The 10,442-nt window shown below is 41.8% G+C and overlaps 1 pseudogene; it reads left to right on the top strand.

Moving 5' to 3' along the window:
• Positions 1-1,207, top strand: part of LOC147419614 (uncharacterized) — a 168,876-nt pseudogene extending 167,669 nt beyond the window's left edge.
• Positions 1,208-10,442: the final 9,235 nt, after the last annotated feature.

The raw sequence follows: 10,442 nt of genomic DNA, 5'->3' as shown, positions 1-10,442 counted from the left end.
TTGTGTGAGCTAAAGCAAAAGAGGAAATTTTGAATGCCACTTGTGCTATTACAGTATCCTTTACTTAGGTAGTGTGGATGGTATTTGTGCACAACAGTTTAGCCATGCATACATTCTTGAAATGGAGTGATTCAAACAATGACAGATAAAGTGGCATTCATTGACTCCCTCTCAACCAATCTCAGCTACCTACCCATTGTACAAGAGCATCAACCGCACCATCCACTTCCGCTCGTCACCACAATAATTCACACCAGTTCTCCAAGTACTCAGAATTCACTTCCTTTTGCACTTCAATCCTCTCGACAAGAACCAAGAAAAGGTCTCTTGACTTCAAGACTCAGGAGACTGTACAACCGACCAATCCTATCAGTGGGTGTACTTGTACAGAAAGTTCTTATATTCAGTTACAAAACAAAATTCTCTTTTAATGTCTATGAAATCAATCTTGTAGCGAGGGTTCCCTGATCCTTTTACACAAAGGATATTTTTGAGACTGCGCCCAATATCTTTCTTCACCTTGAAAGACTTAGTCTTGCATCGTGTACAAGAAAGAACTCATAAAGCCCTGAAACAGTCCACAAGTAGCAAGACAAAAAATACAATTGGCCAACAACTCTTCTCGCAAACTATCCACAAACTCATCAAGCATGAAAACTGTCTCTGCATCATGTTCTTTTACCCAAAGGTCAGCTGATCTGACGTCATCCCCTGAGAATCTACTGCAATCCAAGAAAAGAACTTTAATGCTTTGTTGCAAATAAGCTTCAATAAGCGATCCTGTGATTGCACTCATACATTGAGAATTCTCTTTGACATCAACACTAATTTGGGAGAGGGCAACTCTCCCAAATGTAATCACCTACGCTTGTATCTTCAAGGCATGTGGCATTATGCAGATGTTGATATGGGCAAAAGAATTCACGATTATATTGTTAGCCAGAGGTTGTTGGAAAAAAACGAGGTACTTGGCACTGTCTTGGCATGTATACCAAATGTGGTGCACTTAAGAAAGCACAGAAAGTGCTTGAGGAGCTTACTGTTCGGAGCGGCATCTCTTGGAATGCACTGACTGCAGGATATGCACAAGAGGAGCAGGGCTAGGAAGCTGTGGACTGTTTTCAGTAGATGTGAAGCGAGATCTATCTCCAGACACAATTGTCTACATGTATATCTTAAAGGTATGTGGATCTATGCAAGATGCTGATATGACACATAAATTCACAATGATATTGTTACTCAGATGCTATTGAAAAGAGATGTCATGTTGACACTCCCTTGGTCGATGTGTATGCCAAATGTGGTGCACTTGAGAAAGCACAGATAGTGCTCGAGAAACTTTTTGTTCATAACAACATCTCTTGGAATGCACTGATTGCGTGATATGCACAACAGGAGTCGGGCTAGAAAGCTCTAAGCTATTTTCAACAGATGCACAGTGAGGGCCTTTGTCTAGATGCAATCACCTACGCATGCATCTTGAAGGCATGTGGCTCTATGTAAGATGCTGACATGGCACAAAAATCTACAATTTCTTTGTTCGTCAAAGGCTTTTGAAAATAGAGGTCGTGGTTGGCACTCCCTTGGTCGATATATATGTCAAATATAGTACGCTTCAGAAAGCATAATTGAAGTGCTTGAGCTGCTTCTTGTCTGGAATGTTGTCTCTTGGTACACACTGATTACGGGATAAGCGCAACATGAGCAGGGGCACAAAATCTCTAGGCTGTTTACAGTGGACGCAAAGCGAGTGTATAAATTACCATTCAGTCAACTATACTTTTGTCTTTTTGAAGGAATATGAGATTACCAGTGCAGGTGTTTGGGCAAAATATTGTGTCACTGCATAGGAAAATAGATATCAACGCATGCAAAGAGAGGGCCTTTGTCTATATGAAATCACCTGCGTGTGCATATCGTGATTGCATCAAGCAAGGGCCTCTCTCTTGATGCAATCACATGCGTGTGCATCTTGAAGGCATGTGGCTCTACGCAAGATGCTTACATGGGCTTAAAAATTCACACTGATATTGTTGATAAAGGATTGTTGAACGTGCTTGGAAATGCCTTGGTTGACATGTTTGCTAAATGTGGTGCACTTCAGAGAGCACCATAACTTCTTGAAAAGCTTCCTATCCACAGTGTGGATTGATTGCAAGATTTACCGTACAGGGCGCAGCCAGAAAGCTCTAGTCTGTTTTCAACATATTTGAAGTGATAGCTTTGGTCTGTTCTCAGCAAATTCAAATCGATGGCCTCTCTCATGATTACAAGATTTGCTCCAAAAGGGCAGCATAAGAAAGATCTAGGCTGTTTTCAGCAGTTGCGAAGCAAGGAATCTTGGAGAAAGATGTCATGCTTGGTCGTATTTTAATCAATACGTATGTCAAATGGGGTGTCCCAAAGACTACGACTTTGTGTATGTGTATATGTGAGCCTACGGACGAACAATACAGAGAATTCAACATCAATCGACATGTTTGCAAAAGCTACAGAATGGATGACGATGGCAGAACGTATACTGGTGGGAAGGTGGCGGAACAATGTAAGGAAGGTTTAGAAGCGGCTCCATCCAAGAATGTGCGTTGATCCACATGACCAATACCAAAGGTACACTTATATTCCGTATTTTGATTTCTTTTATGTGATTTCAAAAGTACTTAGATTAAATAATGTATACATTAAAACAATAAATTTACATCATTTTTATTTAAAAGATTGTAGATGAGGGTGACAAAGGTTGAAGAATTTTTGTGATGCCCAACAAAGGACACGTTCACAATACACCACGGCAAGGCAACATGGAATGATACATGTCTTCATAAAACATCAGTAATGAGTTCTTCTTTGTAAGGCTGTAGTATTTTTACAATAAGAAAGTCCCTCTAACATTGGAGGAGAAGCATAAGTCCCCCTTCAACACTAAAAGGGATAAAAGTGACGGGAGAAGGGCACACTCCCTACGGTATTATTATAAATGTGGAGAACGGTGCCAAATCCACACCATACATATGTATGGTTTTTTTTTTTTTTTTAATGGACACAAGCATCGTAAATGCACAAAATGCGTCTCGTTTTGTTTTTATTATAATGTAGAACTATTTACATTCATACATCTTTTCATGCAAAATCTCATTTGTGATGCGAGGTCATAAAGCTTCTGCTGAAAGCTTCGAGGAGATATGTGAACGATCCATCGTCACAAACTATGCCATGAGGTAAAAGCCACACCATTATCAGTTTTTGAATTCTTACCATGTGGACAATAAAGCAATCAAGGCAAACTAGTTTTCGTTTTCATCTTACGGACCTTGTTCCTTCTAATGCCACCTTCTTGTGAGCTGCATAGGTGACGGTTCCCTCCTGCTCCTCCTGTTCCATGCCCCCGGTGGCCCTTGGTCTCGAGCCTTACCTCCTCCTACTGCTACCCCTTGGCGGCTCTTCTCTCCTCCTGCAGCAGCCCCGTGGCCCCTAGCCGCTTGTCATACCCTAGCCGCTTGTCCTCAGGCCCCTAGCCGCTTGTCATACCCTGAGGTCGGCTCCTGCTGTGCTGTCCTTGCCCTGACGGCCTCGCACAGCCCTTGCAGCCGGCCCCCCTTGAGCTGCATCACCTCCTGTGTAACCTTGTAATGCCAGCCCCCTGGCGGCCTTCCCTGCAACGGCGCCCACCTCTCCACTCCACTGTGGCGGCTACTGCATAGCCCCCTTCTCTATGGAGCCCCTTATCACCAAGCTTGGTGGCTTTTTCTGCTCGGCCCCCCTTGGCCTCACCTCATGCATCACTACACCTGGCCCGCCTTGGCACTACCCCAAGGCCTGGTGGCCTCACCTCATGCAGCTCCTTTTTTCATGCTTGTACCGTCCCCTCCTTCTACTCGCATGCAGCCCTTGATGCTCACTATGCCACCCACACACCAGGCCCAATTCTCCCCTACATGCAGCTCCAACAAATGGTGCTTCTCCCCTCCTATTGCCATGCTTTCCAGACAGATGGCGGTCCTTTGCTCCTGTACACTCCTTGGCCCTCCTCCATGCACTCAAACACTTGGTGCTCCTCTTCCTTGCAACTGGCAGCAGCAACTGCAGCCCGCACTCCTTTTTTTTTGTGAGCATGGCAAGTTTTTTTTTTTTTTTTTAAAGTTAACTTGTGACTTGGCGGCCATTCCCACCGAAGGCTTTGCTACTTGCCGATAGTGGTGACTGCAACACACATTGGCCGCCCAGAATCCCAATGCAACCATAACAGTAGCAAACATCTTGATCATTAGAGGCCCAAAATCATCACGTGACCTGTAAAGTGCCACACCTAGCATACACACCACGATCAAGCTTGCCGCTATCGGCATCTGGCACCGACTCCACCACTTCGACCTGTATCCGCATGATTCCATATCAAGGCTCCAACGCGTTCCCAACATGCAATTTCCCGGAGGAGGATGTTAGATGAATTTTGTCCAGGTTTGCGGCCCCTGGAAAGGTCAAAGTCTGACGGGGCTCTCTCGAATCAAAGCGAGCACTAAGTAGTACTTGGGAGCTAGGAAAGGTGGGGCCTCCAAGTGGCATACAAAAAAGTTTTTTATGATGGTTTTTGGTGGTAATTCCAACCCCAATGGGGTGATGCGTTATAAGGGTACCATGTGGCCCCTGCGAAGGTCCCATATGCAAAGTTGACAACCAAAAGGGCGGGTTATAATTATTGAAGAGGGCTCTTCATCTGGCATCAAAGGTGGAGAGAGGAGATCCTTGGTGCGTGGCCATGGCGTCCTGTTTTGAGGTGCTGCAACCAATAGTAGGTGGGTGGCATTCATTGATTGATGATGTGGGAGGTGCCATATAGGGCACTATTCTCATGGCTGATGAGGCCCAAAAATTTTGAAGGCAGAAAAGGAGGTAGCACTAGCGCTAGTGCCTCCCTCCTCGAGCTCAAATATTGCAATGTGACAGAGAGAGTGAAGTCGACCAAGAAGTTGCTAAATGAAGCATCCTAGAGATTCAATCAAGTTTGAGTTGCTTAAAAGGGCGGGCTCCCCTATAAAACCCCATTTTGACCCATTTTAGGGCCTTTTTCCTGAGTTTTGGACTGTGCGATGTTGAGAAAGACAAGAGTGAGCCTTTGGGCTGTTTTTGTTTGATGTGAGCTCGCCAATGGGCAATGCTATGGTTGTCAGTGTATTGGATTGAGCAATTCCAAGTCATCCCCCCGTTTTTGGCATCGTTTCCCCCTTTCCCTCTCTTTTCCCTTGCTCTTCATGTGTGTGTCGGTGCCGATGGAAGTTTGTTTCCGCAAACCGTTTTGTGGTGCAAAGGGAGTGAAAATTGAGTTGTGGTGTGTGTTGATGTTTTGAAAAGAGAATTGGCAGTGTGTTTGTGTTGAACGATGATCTTGCTAGCATGTGACCATTGAGAGGTGTGTAAGCGGTGGCTTGTTAGTGTGTGTTGTGTCTTGTGAAGGTGTTTCTGAGTGGATTGCGATGTTGTGTATACCTTCAGCTATAGAGATGCATCTATTTGTGTTTTGAGTGTGTTCACCATTCCCCCTCTCCATCTTTTAGAATGATGGTGCAACCAAAGTTGCTCAGGCCAAAGAGTGGTTGGAAGAAATGCTAAGGGAGTATAAAGGTGCAGGGCAAAGTGCTAAAGCAAGCACAAAGGTCCTGGGAAGGCAAAGGGTAGCAAAAATGTATGTCTGATGCAATTTTTAAGGCCAGTAAGTCTCTAGAAAGGGTCAATTGGGATGGCAAGTCAAAGTGTTTGACGTGATCGAAAACGCGGTGATCAAGATATGCCCGTCAGAAGTTGGATGCACTTGCCCGAAGGAGGATGCCAGATGAATTTTGTCTAGGTTTGTAGCCTTAGTTTGCGATCCCTGGAAAGGTCAAAGTCTGGCACGGATCCAAGTGGGGTTTCCAAAGACCATCTTCTTTGATGTTATGAAAAACACAAGAAGTTATATATGAGAAGGATGATGTGTAGTGGATGCCACGGAAGCTCAAACATAGAAGAGGAAGAGTGTGTCACTTGAAAATTCAATGAAAAGAGAAAAAGCCCTCACAAAATGGAGGGAAGGTGAAAAAGGTAGGGGTTTAGTAAAACTACGTGATTTGTCATTAATGGCATTCATGAAAATGGACATTTCATATCTTCTAGCTTGATTTTGTGAAATATAAAATGGAACAAAAGGCCAATACTTTGGACCCAAACTTTAATGTTAGCCACAAAAAACACCAAGATATAGTAGTCTTGGCCAAAAGACTGTACCAAATACGACCATAAAGACCCAAGGTAGAGGAGACAAGAGCGCCATACTTTTGTATACGTGTCAATTGACTATTGGACTATTTCCTAATCCTTAGATTAATAAACATCCCTTTTCTAGCCTTTTTTTCCCCTAATGTCTATCTATTTCATGGCTAGAACAAGCCTCATCCTATATACCACAAATAGGATCCTTTGGTTCTAGAAGTAAGCTCTAGTCTTTTTCACCCTCCATCAAATACCTTTGAACAGTAGCAGCACAAGACTCAACATGCATCTAAAAAATGATACCAATTTCACTTTCCATCTCATCATCATACTAGTAAATCTACTCACAGCTAGAACTACACATCATCATGCAGCCCCTCTAAATAAGCATCATCAAGTTCAAGATCAATCTGCCACATTGTGAGCTCCACATCACAAATTCAAACTAAAGGAGTCTGCAACCCCTCTATTTCATCACCTTGGAGTTATTCAAATCCATACTCTTGAACACCCAAGCCCTGTAAATTTGGTATACCCAAGGTCTGTAAATGCTCCTCTACATCCATACCCTGTGAGCCCTCATGTGTGTTCACACCCTGTAAATCTTCATGCGTTTCTCGTCCTTGCAAGTTCTCTTGTGTGTCCAAACTCTATAAATCTTCATCCTTCACCTTTATCCGTTGGAAAGGAGTCTGCAATTCCAACCTTTGCAAAGACAGCTCTAACAACTTCTCCATCAATTTCAACATGTAATAAGCTGTCATTCTCAATGAAGCACTCATCAACAACAATTTCAATCTTACCCAAAATTTGCTTCAAAGTTTTGCATAGGTAAGCTCATTAACACAATCCAGATCATCCTCATGCATACTTGGATCCCACTGTTCTTGAATAACAACAACTTTAAACTTGCTCTAGCTATGGATATTCTACTATTGAAACTCTTGAACTTGCTCAATAAAATTTTGGATCACGAACCTATCAAAATTTTGAATATTTTCTTCTTTTGGTACTCCATACAACTCTAGCTCTTCTTCGTAACATTCCAAATATTCTACTGGGTCATAGCCATTAAAGATGCTCTGCTTATAAAAAACTGAGCATTTGGCATTTTTGAGAGTTAACTGCCACAACATCTCTCGCTTCCTGCTTTCTGGCTCTTCAAATTATTTTCTTTCTATGGCTGACTTTGTTACTTCAATTTTTTTTGAGTTATCTTGCTCTTCAATTTCACCCAATTCACCCTTTGCAAAGTACTGCATTTCCCAATTCTCAATTTCCAAACCAATACCCAAATTTTGACTCATATCCTCCACTTGATTTGTATACTACCATTGCAAAATAGTAGCCATTAGCCCCATGATTTGATGCATCTCTGTCTCTTGGCTTGTCAATGTGGCTGACTTCATGTACCCCGGCTAGTTTTGCATTCGGTTCACCAAAGAAGTCTGAGTGCATGGTTTTCTTGGGTTGATTGGGAAATTGCCAGGCTTCCAACTATAGTCAAATACTTAGCAAAGGCTCAAACAAAGGGAAAAGAAGGATATGTTAAGGATTAATATGATCATGAAGTGGTGATTAGAGAGAAATTATATATGGAAGATAGGCACAAATCAAAACACCTTTCTAAGATTGCAAGCAATAAAAGGCAGATAAATAACACATTATTGGTGTTGGAAGCCAACATAAGCTTCAGTAATGAATTTTGATAACCCTATTACAAATTGATTGCATACTCACCACTAGCATGCCTTTCAATTTGCAAACTTTTAATCAAAAAATCCCACGGTCAAAGCAAACTATAGCTGCCACCTCAAACCAGGAATCTAGGCTTAACTTATGCAATATCCCAAACTCTAGTTAGCTTAGTTCCAATAGATAAGAGATGATGATTATTAGAGAGATTTTGCTAGATATAGAGCTTAATTGAATGCAAGATAGTAAGTCATCGACTAGGAATCTTGATAAATAGGGGCAAAAGGGATTTATTGAGAGCGAGATTAGATCAATCAATGATTAAAAAGGCTTAATTGAACATGAGAATAGCTTACTAATTGGAGGAATAAATCACTCAATTGAGAATGAGAGAGAATCAAGATATGGTAGCTTGAGAGAGATAATCCACCTTTGAGGGCTTGCTTTAGAGTGAGAATCGGGTTAAGATGCTTGATTAAGAGCCTTAATCAGGTTATGGTGCTCAATTAAGGGAAATACAAAGATAATATAATTAGCTATGATTCAATAATAAAATGAGCTTGGGCTTGACAAAGGTGAGAGAGAGATGTATCAAACCAAAACTTGAAGCTATGGTGGTTTACTCTTACCAAGGTGTGAGAGAGATCTAAGGGTATAAGCATGTTAACGTGTCATTGAAAATGTTGTCCTGGATAATGCTAGTTACTTGTGTTTATTAGCATATATTGAAAACCAAAGAGCAAGTGTAGTTTTAATTGAAAATGTCCATAAAAAATATTATTTATTCCCTCTCATTTGGGATGTGGATTGGTTTTTTAATTATTGAAGACAACGTGGGGTATTGGAGTCTCTCTTTCTCTGTGTGTGTGTGTGTGTATGCAACATAGACTCCCTCTCCCTCTCCCTCTAAAGGCATCACAAACTTCCTCTCTCTCTCTCTCTCTCTCTCTCTATCTCTCTTTGTGCAGCATAGACTCCCTCTCTCTCTCTCACACACACACACAACATCACAAATCTCTCAATCTCTCTCTCTCTCTCTCTCTCTCTCTCTCTCTCTCTCTCTCTCTCTCTCTCTCTCATTTGTCCCTTGCGCAGAGCATCCTGTCTCAAAGTTGAGCTATCAAAGATGAGATCTTTCCCTTGCTCTCGCATAGACGTACATCTATGGAGAACCAACAGACAACATTATTGTCACTAGCTGCAATGCTGGAAATAGAGATGCATAGTAATATGATGGTAGGAAAATCTTGTGGGTAGCCCACTGTTAGCAACAAGCTAACACGGACACCATTTTTCGGAGTTCTCCTTGTAAAAAAAATATTATTTTGATAAATCAAGAATATTGTAACTCCTATTTTCTTAGATAAACTTTGTAATTAATGAGCCGGGGCTACAAGCTTCTAGATTGTATCAGACAGTCATTTTCAAGCTTTGGTAGAACTCCAGATTATTAGTTTTGACTACCCAGAAACCTTGGCTAAGGTATAAAAGCCAATTTTTGTAAGTTTAATTATAGAATTTTTTGGATAAGAAATACACAGCGTGAGCTAACAACGCTCACTTCTCTCCTTCTCGCGCTTCCTAATCCCTCTCCGGTTGTCACATTGCAAATGTGTTTGTTGCATTGCAACCGCAGGTAAGAGCTCTACGCATTGACGTAAGCCATTCACCGTATTTCGTAGCTTTTGGCATCACCGACCCGCAGCCTAATTTCATCATAACTAGGAATTTACACTTTTAAATAAAAAACTAAGCATAGGCGGGGTATTGCGGCATCATTGCTAAGAATCTAGATGCATTCTGGGTCAAAAACGACTAGGTCAAAAATCCACTGCTGTTAATAATCGTGATTTTGGAACTTGACCTAAAGTGGGGTTTGAGGCCATAGGCATTTGTATTTAGGTCTTATAAACTTGTCCTAGAAGTTTCGTTACATTTGGATGTCATTTGCTGCTGTAACGGATGTGATTTGCTTGCCGATGAGCGATTGGGTTTTGGTGATTTCAGTCACCTGAGTATAGCTTGAGTTAGATGCGAGTTGTTAGTTGTTTTTCGAGAGATTGATAACCTCTTGTAGCCTCTATGCACTCAGGTCGAGTCAGCTTCATCCCATGATTTGACAAATTAATCGTGGTTCTCGCTAATACTGCAATAAGATAGAATGGTGAGGTTAGACATGCGTTTGACATTTGGCACCGTTGTCGGGGATCGAATAGACCTAAACTAGGGAAAACACGAGCGTCTTGTGTAGTTGTCCATTTTCTAGAGTAAAACTTTCTTTTTAGAAGCCGCATAGCTTAAGATTGTCGTCTTTTGCTGTGTAGAGGTAGCTTGGAAGTAATCGTACTTGCCGAGTGCCTTTAGGATTGTAAGATTGTAGATTTAGATTAGGATTTGGAGAATGATTGAAAGGCAAGACAAGTCTAAGATCAATGCTTAGGAAACCATAAAAAGCAGGAAAACTAGTGTTTGTGGACAATTTGGTAAGATTTGGACCATTGGAG

This window comes from Adiantum capillus-veneris, chromosome 29, assembly GCF_014529385.1.
Source record: "Adiantum capillus-veneris isolate H3 chromosome 29, ASM1452938v2, whole genome shotgun sequence".
Lineage (NCBI taxonomy): Eukaryota > Viridiplantae > Streptophyta > Polypodiopsida > Polypodiales > Pteridaceae > Adiantum > Adiantum capillus-veneris.
This window is presented reverse-complemented; position numbering and strand designations above follow the sequence as displayed.